Source organism: Trichomycterus rosablanca, chromosome 6 (genome assembly GCF_030014385.1).
Source record: "Trichomycterus rosablanca isolate fTriRos1 chromosome 6, fTriRos1.hap1, whole genome shotgun sequence".
Lineage (NCBI taxonomy): Eukaryota > Metazoa > Chordata > Actinopteri > Siluriformes > Trichomycteridae > Trichomycterus > Trichomycterus rosablanca.
In genome coordinates, this window is record NC_085993.1 from 19,500,883 (window position 1) to 19,516,737 (window position 15,855).

The window sequence follows — 15,855 nt, forward strand, 5'->3', positions numbered from 1 at the left end:
CATCAGAATTAGAGCTTTTTGAAATCCCTGATAATAAATAATGTGGGGATGGATTTTATTACATAACCCGTTTTAGGGTGCTTTAGCACCTGCATGTCATTCAGCACATGCAAGATGTATTTATTTATTAGGATTTTAACATCATGTTTTACACTTGGTAACAATCATGACAGAACAGGTAATTACTGGTTACACAAGATTCATACACTAATACACCTTACTTGCCTGTCTTTAGACTGTGGAAGGAAACTGGAGCTCCCGGAAGAAACCCATGCAGAAACGGGAAGAACGTGCAAACTCCACACAGAAAGGTCCCGGACCACCCCACCTGGGAATCAAACCCAGGACTTTCTTGCTGTGAAGCGACAGTGCTACCTGCTGAGCCAGCACATGCAAAAATAGCAATAATAGTACTTGTTAAACACAGCACACACACACACATCCTCTATTGTTCCTATATATCAATGCATGTGTGCAGCCAGCAAGACACCTGTTGTGGCTCATTGTGGTCCAGCTGATAAGAAGGCTTAGAACTAGTAGTTTAAGGTCTATTTGTTTTAAATGGTCATTATCTTGGCATTTGTTTGGAAAAAAAATCCATACAAGTTAAAACAGTGCAACAGTTAGGCTTTTGACATGCAAATCCATTTTAAGCTCAGGTGGCGCAGCGGCGCACGCTAGCACACCAGAGCTGGGATTTCGAACACATCGTTTCGAATCTCGGCTCTGCGATCCACCTGGGCTGGGCGGCTACATGAACAACGATCGGCTGTCGTTCACACAGGGTGGGTAAGCCGGACCAGGGCTCCTCATAACTGATGCAACTACGACCTCTGCTGGCTGATTTATGGCGCCTGCACAAAGTCGAGGAATAATGCGTTGATCAGGGTGTGGCTTTCTGTACACAAAGCTGATCCTCATATGAACTTGCTTCGTGCAGGTGAAAAGATGCAGTCATGTAGGAGAAGGCGTGTGTCAGTTGCGGCGCTTGGAAGGAAGGAATTTGCACATCATGTTAAGCCTATCTTAATCTTGATCCTCAGTTGCTTGAACTGTATTCTGTCCCAAACCACTGTAAATAAAAACATCTGATAAACGCCTTAATTCAAAGGTTAATAAATGCATGAAAATTACGATTGGTTGTATGTTACTAGTTCAGCCAGAACATGTTTCATTTCATTGTTACAAAATGATAACAAGATCCGATCATAATGAAAACACACACAAAGCAGATATGCAATCAGCATTAATCTGTCTCTTAAAAGAAAAAGAGCCATATAAAAATTTATCCCACATAACTGTGCCATCCCTCACACCAAAGACAGCCCGATTTCCTGAATAGTATATGCAAAAATATGCACCCTCTCATCTGGGTAATAAAACCCCCTATAAACATGATAGCGAGTGAGAGCTCAATATTGCACCATGACTCACTATGGATATTAAAGCCACAGTAAAACAGAATAACAGCCAGCACAATGGCGGGCCTAATGATGGTACACATGCCAGTGGTTTCATCTTTAAATCAGTATACTACAGAAGGACCAACCCATTCTGTACCAGTACTGTCAATCTAGTGATGAAGTGTAGGGAATCCTTCAAAAGAAGCTGTTGTAGCCCTGATAGATGTGCAATACTGAGGGCACAAGACCACTGTTCCAAACACATTATACTCACATTAGCTGTTGATATATGTGATTTTTCTAATTGACCATACATCAGGCTAATAAAATCAGATGGGGCTGAAATAATAGACGTTTATATGTGTTTGTATGTTTATATGCAAGAGCTTTCAGTACAACATCGCTGGTAAAGGCTTAGCTGAATATTATGAAACCAGATTTCAATAGTTCAATATTTCTTTTTTCAAATCAGGATTTGATTTGGATGGATTACTAGTGCTTGTGTGGAATGGAATGTTATTCACAGTTTCTGTGCCAGTTTCCTGTAATTTACAGGAAATCAGAAAATTAGGAAATAAGAAATGAATATCTCTCAGCTGGTTTTTAGTCATCTTTTTAAGACATTGAGAGACTCGGATGTTCAGATAGACAGAGGAAGTTTGTTCCACCGCTTGGGTGCAAGTACAGAAAAGAGCCTTGATGTGTGTCTTCCCTGAGTTCTGGGTGAAGGATCAAGGTGAGCAAGACTAGTGGCTCAGAGATTGCGTGGTACAGAGCAGGATGTGATGAGTAAAAGAATGTATACACCAATCAGCCATAACATTAAAACCACACACACACTGTCAATTTTATCAGCTCCACTTACCATATAGAAGCACTTTGTAGTTCTACAATTACTGTCTGTAGTCCATCTGTTTCTCTGCATGCTTTGTTAGCCCCCTTTCATGCTGTTCTTCAATGGTCAGGACCCCCACAGAGTGTAGGTATTATTTGGGTGGTGGAAGATTCTCAGCACTGCAGTGACACTGACATGGTGGTGGTGTGTTAGTTTTGTGCTGGTATGAGTGGATCAGACACAGCAATGCTGATGAAGTTTTTAAACACCTCACTGTCCCTGCTGGACTGAGAATAGTCCACCAACCAAAAATATCTAGCCAACAGCGCCCCGTGGGCAGCGTCCTGTGACCACTGATGAAGGTCTAGAAGATGACTAACTCAAACAGCAGCAATAGATGAGCGATCATTTCTGACTTTACATCTACAAGGTGGACCAAGTAGGAGTGTCTAATAGAGTGGACAGTGAGTGGACACAGTATATAAAAACTCCAGCAGCGCTGCTGTGTCTGATTCACTCATACCAGCACAACACACACTAACACACCACCACCATGTCAGTGTCACTGCAGTGCTGAGAATGATCCACCACCTAAATAATACCTGCTCTGTGGTGGTCCTGTGGAGGTCCTGACCATTGAAGAACTGGGTGAAAGCAGTTTAAAAAGTATGCAGAGAAACAGATGGACTACAGTCAGTAATTGTAGAACTATAAAGTGCTTCTATATGGTAAGTGGAGCTGATAAAATGGACAGTGAGTGTAGAAACAAGGAGGTGGTTTAAATGTTATGGCTGATCAGTGTATATATACCTTGTAAAGTTATTTGTACCGCTCACTGTTTGAAAGTCAATATAAAGGAATATAGTGCTTCAGATCATGGCATGAATTCATAAGGATGTAAATGTGTACATTACTGGCTATTCAGGTTCATTGTCATTGCACATGAACATCATGACTTTTTTTCCCAAACAATAGTAATTCTTACATTTTAACAATGAACAGGTAACTGATACTGCTTTATATTAAAACAAGTCGAAGGCAATATACCTAAGATAGCTGACTACACCATCCTGTAAATCTCACCAGGGAAATCTTACACTTATAGTAGACCAAGCAATCAGAGTTTCAATATACTGAGACAGGGACATTGTTTGAAACAGTTAAATAATCAATAGACAAGTCACATTTGTTTGTGTACCTAAAGACCAATACATTAAGAGGAAAAAAGTTTGGGCTTAACATGGTAGGCAAAGTGTAAAAATTGAAGACAGTGCTTGTTTTTCTTGTTTCTCTCTACAAAAACGGTATAATGCAAATCTGATTAGTACATACATCAATATGCATTAGATCAGTTATACATATATTTATATACTCAGTCAAACATGAATTACCTTTGAATCACATAGCTGATCTAAATCAATTAATTTGCACCCATACTGCATATTTATTATGGCAAATGAGTTATGAATCAACTTATTTTGCTCATTTGAAGGAGGAAAAATTTAACAGTACCTGGTTACAAAGCAGCTAATACATTTAAAACGTTTTTTATTTTGCTCATGATTGTTTTTAAAGAGCAAACTTTTACTTTATTGTAAAAACTAAAGTAATTAACAGCAGTCTTATTTAACTTAAATCTTTATAAAAAAAACATGGGTTAGATACCTCATTATATTAAAATCTGTCTTGAAGTAAGACAATAGGAGACTATGAAATCTAAGAGGAGTTTTAATTGCTTGTACATTTCTTTATTTCAAAGAACATAAACTCATGTTACCTGGAATGTTCTACCACCTAAAGTTGCTCAAGTTATCTCATCTCCTTCTAACAAAGATTTCACACAATGAGAGACTAAGCTAGATATGATATGGATAGGGTGGTGGTAGCTCAGTAGTTAAAATACTGGACTAGTAATCATAAGGTCCCTGGTTCAAGCCCCACTACTGACAGGATGCCACTGTTGGGTCCTTGAGCAAGGTCCTTAACCCTCAATTGCTCAAATTAATGATTGTAAGTTGCTTTGGATAAAAGCATCTGCTAAATGCTGTAAATGTGCTGTGTGTGTGTGTGTGTGTGTGTGGTGCAGTAAAAATGTTTGCAGGCTAATGCTGAATGCAGAATTTAAGCATGGTGGGCATGTGCAATTGAAATGGTCTTCTGGTCCATCTCCCATTACACACACACATATGCAGTCACACTCAGATGCGTAAAATGCAGTCGCAAACAGTAAGCCATACAAGCTCATGAAACTTGACTACAAGTCCTAAAGCATCTATAGCAGGTTACACACTGCATATCACACACATACAGTTTTCCAAGCTAGTTGGCAAGCCACAAGACCCATAATTATAATAAAGGAGTTGATGGCCCTGCTCAAACCTTTATAATGCAGTAGGGCTGGGCGATATGGATCAAAAATAATATCTCGATATTTTTTCGCTGAACGGCGATATACGGTATATATCTCGATATTTTTTTATCCCATAAGGTAATAACAAAAAGACACTTCTGAGACAAAGCTACATGTTCCAAATTTTTTACAGGCACTTTTATTAAAATTCATGCTGGGGAAGCTTCACACAAGAACTATTTTTACTTAAAAAAAAAGAGCTATTCTAAGAAAAAGAAAGTTGTTTCTAAGTTGTATCTCCTGTCGTGTAATGTGAATTACAAATATATTGTCTGGCCCTTTAAGAATGTTAAGTGCACTATAGGGCGCAGGGAGCGAGTGTGTAGGGAAGGTATCAGATTTTATAGTTTCCGGCTGTGCTCATGTTCTTCTGTTGTTTTGCACTGAGCTTGTGTGGTATTAAAAGTAGCGTTCTCGTTAAACCCCCCTCACATGTTTGGACTTTGAATTATTTACATCACCGTCGCCACAACATTTACATTAATATTTTTTTACCGTATAGAACTCAGTTCTGTAATACAGGTATAACTAATCGTTCATGTTACTGTGTAACTATTACAACATTTAATGCATTTTAATCAGTGTTCTGCTTCATGCACTTTATTATTATTTAACAGCTTTATTTGTTGTTTAATTGCTGTTTGCTCCTTGTTTACTGCAGAGTTAGTTCATGCAATTTAATTTATTTTTTGTTGTTTATTGGCCGACAACAAGAAATACTATAAAAAGAAGATAAATAAATAAATGACGACGTCGGGCTATCCATCCAGTATAAACTAACATGACCACGTACAACATCCAGTACAGAAATCACTCCCCATAATGTTTGTTTTTTACAGATACATGCACATCACATATACAAACACACAAATCAGAACAACAGGAGACGCACCGTTACGTTATTATTACTTTCTCAACACTTGCATGATTTATATTTATATTGGTTTTTGAAACGAATAACGACTCGTTTGAGAGAATGGTTGGGTGGATTGTTGAGGGAATGGTTGGGTGGACGGTTGAAAAAACATTTGGGTGGTTCCCTCAACGTTCCTTCACGAACGTTCCCCCAACGTTCCCCCCAAACATTCCCCCAATGTTCCCCCCGAACATTCCCCCAACGTTTCCCCACGAACGTTTGCCCAACGTTTCCCCCGAACGTTCCCCGAACGTTCCCCCCGAACGTTCCCCCAATGTTTCCACACGAACGTTCCCTCAACGTTCCCCCAACATTCCCCCCCGAACGTTCCCCCCAACGTTTCCACACAAACGTTCCCTCAACGTTTCCACACAAACGTTCCCCCAATGTTTCCACACGAACGTTCGCCCAACGTTCCCCCACGAACGTTCCCCCAACGTTTCCCCCCGAACGTTCCCTCAACGTTCCCCCTCGAACATTCCCCCAATGTTCCCCCCCGAACGTTCCCCGAACGTTCCCCCACAATATTTTCTTTTACTGCATAGAACTTAATTGCTGTTTGCACCTTGTTTACTGCAGAGTTAGTTCATGCAATTTTATTAATTTTTGGTTGTTTATTGGCCGACAACAAGAAATATTATAAAAAGAAGATAAATAAATAAATGATGATGTCGGGCTATCATCCAGTATAAACTAACATGACCACGTACAACATCCAGTACAGAAATCACTCCCCATAATGTTTGTTTTTTACAGATACATGCACATCACATATACAAACACACAAGTCAGAACAACAGGAGACGCACCGTTACGTTATTAAAGCAATAAGCCACGAGAGGCCGTGCGTTACTGTGATTTTAGCACGGGGATGACGTTTTTTCCCGTGACTTCTTTCCCCGTGCTAAAATCATAGCAGTAACGCATGGTCTCGAGTGGCTTATTGCTTTTATAAAACGGCGGCCAACATAAAATACAATAAATACAACAATGTTTAATTCATAAATGTATTTATTGTGTATAAACTTACAATAAAGCATTCTTCCGCGACGCCAGGTAGTTCGATTAACAGTGTTGCTAGGCAACATGAGGGCGAAAATAACATTAACTTTTTCTTTTCAGTGGCATATTAATATGGAATGATGTGAGGTGGTCCTAGGTGTGCGTTTATCTGGGATTTTACAACGGCTTCGAAAGCGGCGCAGCCAATCAGATTTTAGGACCGGAACTATCCGTTTTATAATATTACTTTCTCAACACCTGCATGATTTATATTTATATTGGTTTTTGAAACGAATAACGACTCGTTTGAGGGAATGGTTGGGTGGATTGTTCCCTCAATGTTCCTTCACGAACGTTCCCCTAACGTTCCCCCCAAACATTCCCCCGAACGTTCCCCCAACGTTCCCCCCGAACGTTTCCCCAACGTTTCCACACAAACGTTCCCCCAACATTCCCCCAAGGACGTTCCCTCAACGTTTCCACACAAACGTTCCCCCAACATTCCCCCAAGGACGTTCCCTCAACGTTTCCACACGAACGTTCGCCCAATGTTCCCCGACGAACGTTCCCTAAACGTTCCTTCACAAACGTTCCCCCAACGTTTCCTCCCGAATGTTCCCCCAACGTTCCCTCCGAACGTTCCCCCAACGTTTCCCCACGAACGTTCCCCCAATGTTTCCACACGAACGTTCCCTCAATGTTCCCCCTCAACGTTTCCTCAACGTAAACCCCTACCCCCCCCAACGTTCCCTCAACGTTCCCCCACGAACATTCCCTCAACGTCCCCCCCCCCCCCAAACGTTCAGAGGCATGCTGGTACATACCGGATAGCAGTGGAAACGTTTGCCAGTAGAGAAGTTTACCAGCATAAAGATGAGCTACGAAGTATTTATTTGTTCATTTATTAGGATTTTAATGTCACGTTTTACACACTTTGGTTACATTGATGACAGGACAGAGAGCCACTTTTTACACAAGACTCATCAGTTTAAGTCTTTAATGTCAAACACGGTCATAGACAATTATGTGTCTCCAATTCACCTCACTTGCACGTCTTTGGACTGTGAGAGGAAACCGGAGCTCCCGGAGGAAACCCACGCAGACATGGGAAAAACATGCAAACACAGAAAGGACACAAACCCCTTTACATGGAAATCAAACCCAGGACCTTCTTGCTGTGAGGCGACAGTGCTACCCACCGAGCCACAATGCCGCCGTGTTTTGTAAAATAATAATTATAATAATTATATTGCAACAAGCAGATAGATCCACATGTACAAAAAACAGCAATTGTATGTGGTTTTAATGTTCAATAGTTCCGTCATTCATGATATAATTAATAATAATGTATTTTAAAAAACTTCAAAATAAAAAAGGCGGCTTTTTCTAAATGAGTTTGTACACCTAACTTGTATTGGTAAACCTTAAATCTCATAAAAATCAATTGTCAGCTGCTAAAAATGAATTTAAATAGCATTTAACTAGACTGTGTTAATCGAACAATGACTTCTTTGTTGGTTATCAGTTGATCATTACTACTGTATCACTGCTGAAAATGATAAGTCCATGTATTGAATAATGTGTGTGTTATTAGTTTAAGCAGAAAGTAGGGGTGGGCGATATGGCCCTAAAATAATATCACGATATTTCAGGTTATTTTTGCGATAACGATATTTTTGGCAATATAACAAAACACTGAAAAATATTTTATTTATTTCGAGAAAACACTATTGCAAAAAAAAAAAAAAGTTCAGTTTTTATTTAGAATTAATATGTTAACACTTTGTAAAAAAATTTAAGACGTATGTAAGAATTACGCACACTTTTCTGTATTTTGTCTTTCCAGTAAAAATAATGTAACATAATGTAATGGCGGAGTCAGACAATTTCCATAGGGGTGGCCAGACTGAGACCATTGCTCACACAGGGGTCGCACAGAAACTGAAACCTTTTTTATGTGGTCACTCACTCATTTACCTATACAGGCAGTGAGTGCCATGTAGAAGTACATCACGAAGACCCGCATACTACTAAGCTTTTTTTCTCTTCATTTTCCCTGACAAGTAAAAAAAAAAAAAAAATATAGCAACCTTAACATTATAAGGAAGAATTTCAAAGATATTCCTTTGCAATACTTTATAATTTGGCTGCCAACTTGTGTGTAATGATGACACTCAATTGAACCCCAGAACATGCTAGCGTGAATGCATGGAAAACTGATTTTAATTTTTTTTTAACAATATGATACAGACTGACCTACACTATTAAGCCAAATCAGCATTGAAAATTGACTTTACTTTTAATAACCTTCAATGCTGGAGCTTTTTAAAACAGAATATTTTCTTTAAAATAGAAGTGTTATTTAACTGCTATTAAATTGTTTCCCAACAAAATCCGCCCAATCTGGCAACACTGGAACACGCAGAGCCCGGTGGCGCCTTTACTCGTAGCGTGCCACAATTACTACTAAGTACAGTAGTAGTAGTACTAAGTAGCAGTAGTACTACTTCTGCGTTGGTGGTTGACATTAATAACCGCAGAGCCGCTATTCCTGAACTGTTTGGTGGAGGTGCGCTGTTGAATTGCGTCCCTGTGTAAACCTGCGTGCAGAAATACTGCCGCAAAAAAGTTGCCAGCAAAGCGGTGGTTGGGGTTTGGGTTGCCAAAGACTAATTTATGGTGGACTTGGAGTTTTTGGAACGAGCTCCTCCACCGCAGAGCCGCTTTCCGCCATACTCATTGCTGTGCCCAAATGACCCACGTAACGAACATACACCATTTGCGTAGCTGTGTGACGTCATTGCGTAAACAACGCAGAATATCGCTATTATTACGATATGGGCTTTTTTGTATCGTTTTAAAAATTATACCGGTATTATCGTGAACGATACGATATAGCACACCCCTATAATACAGCCATTAGCATAGCACTTTAGCCCTACTGAAAAGTATCGTACTGAATCAAGAACACTTAACTATAAGCCAGCCAATTAGTCTTGACCTCTTCACAAATGTGACATTTGATGATCAGTGGCATGACCAGTTATTAGTATTATTATTATTATTTACATATAAAATGCAAAGTGAATATTTAGACATGAAGTACACATCTGCCTTTTTTTTCAAGAAACATGTTGTGGCAATGTGTTATTTCACAGATTTGCAGATTCGTACATGTGACGTACTGTACATGGCACCATGTTTCACACCTTTTTTTCTCATGTTCTTTTTAGTAGCTTTCCATGTTTTTTCACACTTTTTTCAAAATATCATAAGGTTTTCTACATGATTCTCTGTATAATATGCAAAAACCTGCTCTGGTTTTAAGCAAACCACACACAAAACACTAGAATTCTCATATATACATGTAACCGCCAAAGCAACATTCAGAAAACATATAATTAACCAGCTTACATCTTTGCTTTGTGGCCCAAAAAAGCTAATTTTCTAATTCAGGCTAATTCACAATGTTTACTGCATTACTGAGGCCTTCTTTATGATTGCATAGATATTGGCAAAGACACATAAGCTGCTCATTAAGAGATTGTTTAAGGTTTTTTTGCATGAACAATTGTATGCAGACTTTATAGATAAAAATGTGATTACAAGCACTCAGGTGGAGCAGAGGTAAAACACGCTAGCACACCAGAGCTGACATTTCGAAACTCAGCTCTGTCATCCGACTGGGCTGGGCGCCTACATGAACAGTGATTGGCTGTTCATACAGACGGGGAACTCCTCATAACTGAGGCAATTACGACCTCTGCTGGCTGATTGATGGTGCCTGCACAGAGTCGAGGAATAATGATCAGGGTGTGGCTCTCTGTGCACAAAGCTGATCCGCATATGAACTCGCCTTGTGCAGGTGAAAAGATGCAGTCGGCTACTGCACACATCGGAGGGGGCGTGTGTCAGTCTCGCTCTCCTCAATCAGGGCAAGGATTGGCACTAGTAGAGAGAAAGCGTAATGCAATCGGGTAATTGGGTGCGCTAAAAATTCATGAGAAAAAGGGGAGAAAATGCATAAACAAAAATATATATTAAAACAAATGTGATTACAAGTAATGAAAATGACTGAAGCTTTGTAATCCACCATAATAAGGCAAACAGGATATTAATTAAAGTATAACTGTTATCAGTAACAGATTCGTCAGCAGTCTTAGCAAGCTTTAGCATAGCAGGTAATAAAAGCACAGACATTACTGATACAGTTCAGCTGTATGTTTGGGTCAGTTTGCCAAAAGTACATTACTTTAAAAAGAAAACATTGCAAATGCTTTCACTTCTCATATTATTGTTATTAATTCACTTTTTACATTTTGAATGAAATAAAAAATGATTGGACTTCCGAACTAAGGAGAAATGAGCCAGATCTACATATAATGTAACACTGAAATGTTTTACCAGCTCAGTAAATTCAGGTATCACTGAGATACTGTACCCGGAATTTACAGCTACAAAGAAAGAGAGTATTGTTTTGTACTCCATGACCCTAGTGAACATAACTGATAAAGATCTAATTTATTTACCAAAACTACAAACTATCATCACTCGTAACGCATCATTACATCCGCACTTTAGCTAGAATATATTTGCTGAAGAGTTGATGGAGCTGAGGGAGAATTGTAAATCCAGATTCAGAGAAGAGTTATAATGCAAGGAGCAACTTAATGTTAGTAATTACCCTTCCTATTTTACAGTTTCCACTCTGACTCTATTTATCATACAACTTTGCCCAGCAATCATGCTGCACTAGAAAATGAAACAGTTGAGCTACAGGCTTAAAGCATCCTGAACATAGACGTCTTAACCACTTTTGAAGTTTAAGGTCCAAATCATACCTTTCCACTCAAAAAGTGATGGTGATTGTTTGTGAGCATTGTGACATATACGTAGATGTAAATCAGCATTCTTTACCATAAACACTATAAAAATACATTATAAATGCTTTACAAAAATGTATGGGATGACATGGGACAGTCAAGGCCAAACATGCATATATCAAGACCTCACAAAGTCAAGGTGGCTTTTGATGATTTGCTCTAAATATCTTTTTTATTGATTTTGCCCTAATGTGTGGCTACTTTGAAAAAAAATTAAAAAAGTGAGGAAAAGGGATGTAAAATTACATTTTACCCATCTAATAAAACTCACTAAAGTTCTAAACTGTAAAAACTACTTTAAAAGCTGATTGAAAAATAGGATATTACTATTATACCGTATTATAAAGAACATAAGGTAGGTGTGTAGGTGTGTGTGTGTGTGTGTGTGTGTGAGGGAGAGAGAGACAGAGAGAGAGAAAGAGAGAGAGAGTGAATGTGTTTGTGTGTGTCTGCCCTGCGATGGACCTGCTACCTGTCTGGGGTGTTTCATGCCTTTCAGTCAATTTATCGGACCTACTGTGACCCTGACCAGGATAAAGCAGTGGTAAAACTGTTTTAACATTCAATTAATAGCAGAATGGTTTTCAGTGACATTTAGCTGACCAGTTTTAAGATTTCATCTGACCTCTGGCAAGGAGAACACTGTTCCATGTACTTTGTGCCTATAGACAACTGTAGCTTGTAAATAGCTTGGGAAAGAGGTTGGCGAGTGCCAAGTCCTTTCTACATTTCTGTGTTCATGGCTCAGTAAAACTAGTCCTATTTATATGGGCACAAACAAGTCATCAGTTGTGGTCAATCAAGATATTATACAACTTTTTATACTATTATTTTTTTTTTTTTTAAGTTACTGTATGAATGTTTTGGCCGCAACAAATTATGTATTTTTCTCAGAAACAACAAACTTACCAGAAGACTCAAATTTCTGTGTCTTTATTCATTTAGTTACGGCAAAACTGTCTGTAAAATAATAGAATTCCAAGACTAAACCTCTTAAAAGATAAAGTCTTTTAATAGCTGGGCCTGCATTAATTAAACATACTGATAGATCTTATTGATCTGTATTATTAGGCAAACAGTAAACATTGTTGTTTATCAAGCTCTTCCTCATCTGCAGTAGAAGATTTTTACTAAATGCTAAACCAAAGCTTAATCAGTCCACAGGGATTGCCTTACAACAAAGACAGTGTGCTGTGCAATGTTTATTTAATTTGTTGTAGATAAAAAGGTTTTATGAAATGTTCAACACAGTTCACACCTCATTTCAATAAGTGAAATCTAATTGTCCTAATGCAAATAAGTCTTCATGTGAAACTGATGGTTTAACATACCTCACATAAAGTGGTGCTTGAAAGTTTGTGAACCCTTTAGAATTTTCTATATTTCTGCATAAATATGACCTAAAACATCATCAGATTTTCACACAAGTCCTAAAAGTAGATAAAGAGAACCCAGTTAAACAAATGAGATAAAAATATTATACTTGGTCATTTATTTATGGTAAATGATCCAATATTACATATTTGTGAGTGGCAAAAGTATGTGAACCTCTAGGATTCGCAGTTAATTTGAGGGTGAAATTAGAGTCAGGTGTTTTCAATCAATGGGATGACAATCAGGTGTGAGTGGGCACCCTGTTTTATTTAAAGAACAGGGATCTATCAACGTCTGCTCTTCACAACACATGTTTGTGGAAGTGTATCATGGCACGAACAAAGGAGATTTCTGAGGACCTCAGAAAAAGAGTTGTTGATGCTCATCAGGCTGGAAAAGGTTACAAAACCATCTCTAAAGAGTTTGGACTCCACCAATCCACAGTCAGACAGATTGTGTACAAATGGAGGAAATTCAAGACCATTGTTACCCTCCCCAGGAGTGGTCGACCAACAAAGATCACTCCAAGAGCAAGGCTTAAATAGTCGGCGAGGTCACAAAGGACCCCAGGGTAACTTTTCTAAGCAACTGAAGGCCTCTCTCACATTGGCTAATGTTAATGTTCATGAGTCCACCATCAGGAGAACACTGAACAACAATGGTGTGCATGGCAGGGTTGCAAGGAGAAAGCCACTGCTCTCCAAAAAGAACATTGCTGCTCGTCTGCAGTTTGCTACAGATCACGTGGACAAGCCAGAAGGCTATTGGAAGAATGTTTTGTCGATGGATGAGACCAAAATAGAACTTTTTGGTTTAAATGAAAAGCGTTATGTTTGGAGAAAGGAAAACACTGCATTCCAGCATAAGAACCTTATCCCATCTGTGAAACATGGTGGTGGTAGTATCATGGTTTGGGCCTGTTTTGCTGCATCTGGGCCAGGACGGCTTGCCCTCATTGATGGAACAATGAATTCTGAATTATATCAGAGAATTCTAAAGGAAAATGTCAGGACATCTGTCCATGAACTGAATCTCAAGAGAAGGTGGGTCATGCAGCAAGACAACGACCCTAAGCACACAAGTCGTTCTACAAAGAATGGTTAAAGAAGAATAAAGTTAATGTTCTGAAATGGCCAAGTCAAAGTCCTGACCTTAATCCAATCGAAATGTTGTGGAAGGACCTGAAGCGAGCAGTTAATGTGAGGAAACCCACCAACATCCCAGAGTTGAAGCTGTGCTGTACGGAGGAATGGGCTAAAATTCCTCCAAGCCGGTGTGCAGGACTGATCAACAGTTACCGGAAATGTTTAGTTGCAGTTATTGCTGCAAAGGGGGGTCACACCAGATACTGAAAGCAAAGGTTTCACATACTTTTGCCACTCACAAATATGTAATATTGGATCATTTTCCTCAATAAATAAATGACCAAGTACAATATTTTTGTCTCATTTGTTTAACTGGGTTCTCTTTATCTACTTTTAGGACTTGTGTGAAAATCTGATGATGTTTTAGGTCATATTTATGCAGAAATATAGAAAATTCTAAAGCATTCACAAACTTTCAAGCACCACTGTACATGTCTAAATAAATGTTTAATAATTGTAGTAACTGTGTTGGGTGAAGCAGATGTCGAGTACACTAGCTCACCAGCCTGGAAAAGGATGCTAAATGAGTAAACACCTCACTGCTGCCGCAACTGTGACTTCTAATGTCTGCACAAGGGGCCGGCACGAGCAGCAGAAGATGCTGGTGAGCGATAAGAAGTGGCTGGCAGCTCCACACATGTCAAAGAAATAGTGTGGTAGTCTGTGGCTCCTTTTTGTCATGGGAGCTGTACGACAGGCAAAGGTTGCCATAGTGGGCAAAAAAGTATGCATATTGGCTGCTCAAATGGTGCAGCGGTAAAAACAGATGCTGGAACCAGAGCTGGGATCTCGAATACATCATATCGAATCTCAGCTCTGCCTGCCGGCTAAGGCTGAGCGGCCACATGAACAATGATTGGCCTGTTGTTCAGATATGGGCGGGATGGGGTCTTGGATGGGGTCTCATCATGGGGTAAGCATATCCAAATTGGGCGCTAAAAAGGGGTAAAATGTAGAATAACATACTTATTTGATCTGTCATAATTATCTCTTGGTTAAGGGAAAGTATTCAGACCCCTTGATTTTTACACTCTTTATCGTGTTGTTGAATTGATTTTGAGTGGACATCATTGTCATTTTTAAACAATATCCACTTAATCACCCATACTGACAAACTAAAATGTGTATTTATAGATGTTTTTCAAAACATTAATAAATAAAATTAATAAATAAAAACTGCAATGTCTTCAATTCACAGAAGTATTCAGACCCTAGCCCCTTTGCTGTTGCACTATTAAATTTGTTCAGATGGATCCCATTTAATTATTTTTGAGATTTGTCTAGAACTCAATTTAGGTTCACCTGTTGCAATTAGAATTGATTGGACATGGATGTATGGATGTATGGATGGATAGATAGTTAGATCTATAGTCTAGTGAACTGTCTCTGGATTTCCATGATTAAATTGTGGTAAGGCATAGATGAAGGTAAGGACATCTAAATCTTTAAGTGTTTAAGTGAATGAAACGGCCACAATAATTTTAAAATGAAAAAACCTTGGTACAACCTTGAACCTTTCTAAAGTTGGTTGTCTAGCCAAACTGGGCATCTTAGAGCAGAACAGTAAGCACTATGTCTGGCAAAAAAAAACTGCATTAGATTTAGATTGCAGTTTACATACTCTTGCCAGCCAATGACAGAGAATAAAAAGATCTGCTATGAAGAATGGAAGCTTTACACACCCAGATTTGGGCAGTATATTTGAGAAATGTATCCATTAAGACCTGAGCTGTAACTGCTAGAATAGGGACTTTTTTAAATTATTAAATGAAGCATCTGAATTGTTTAGCGAATAAAATATTTTAATTTTTGAACTCTTGAAACCTATTTTTTTCATTATGGGTGAGTAAGTGTAGATTAAGCGGTAAAAATAGCAATAATATCTAT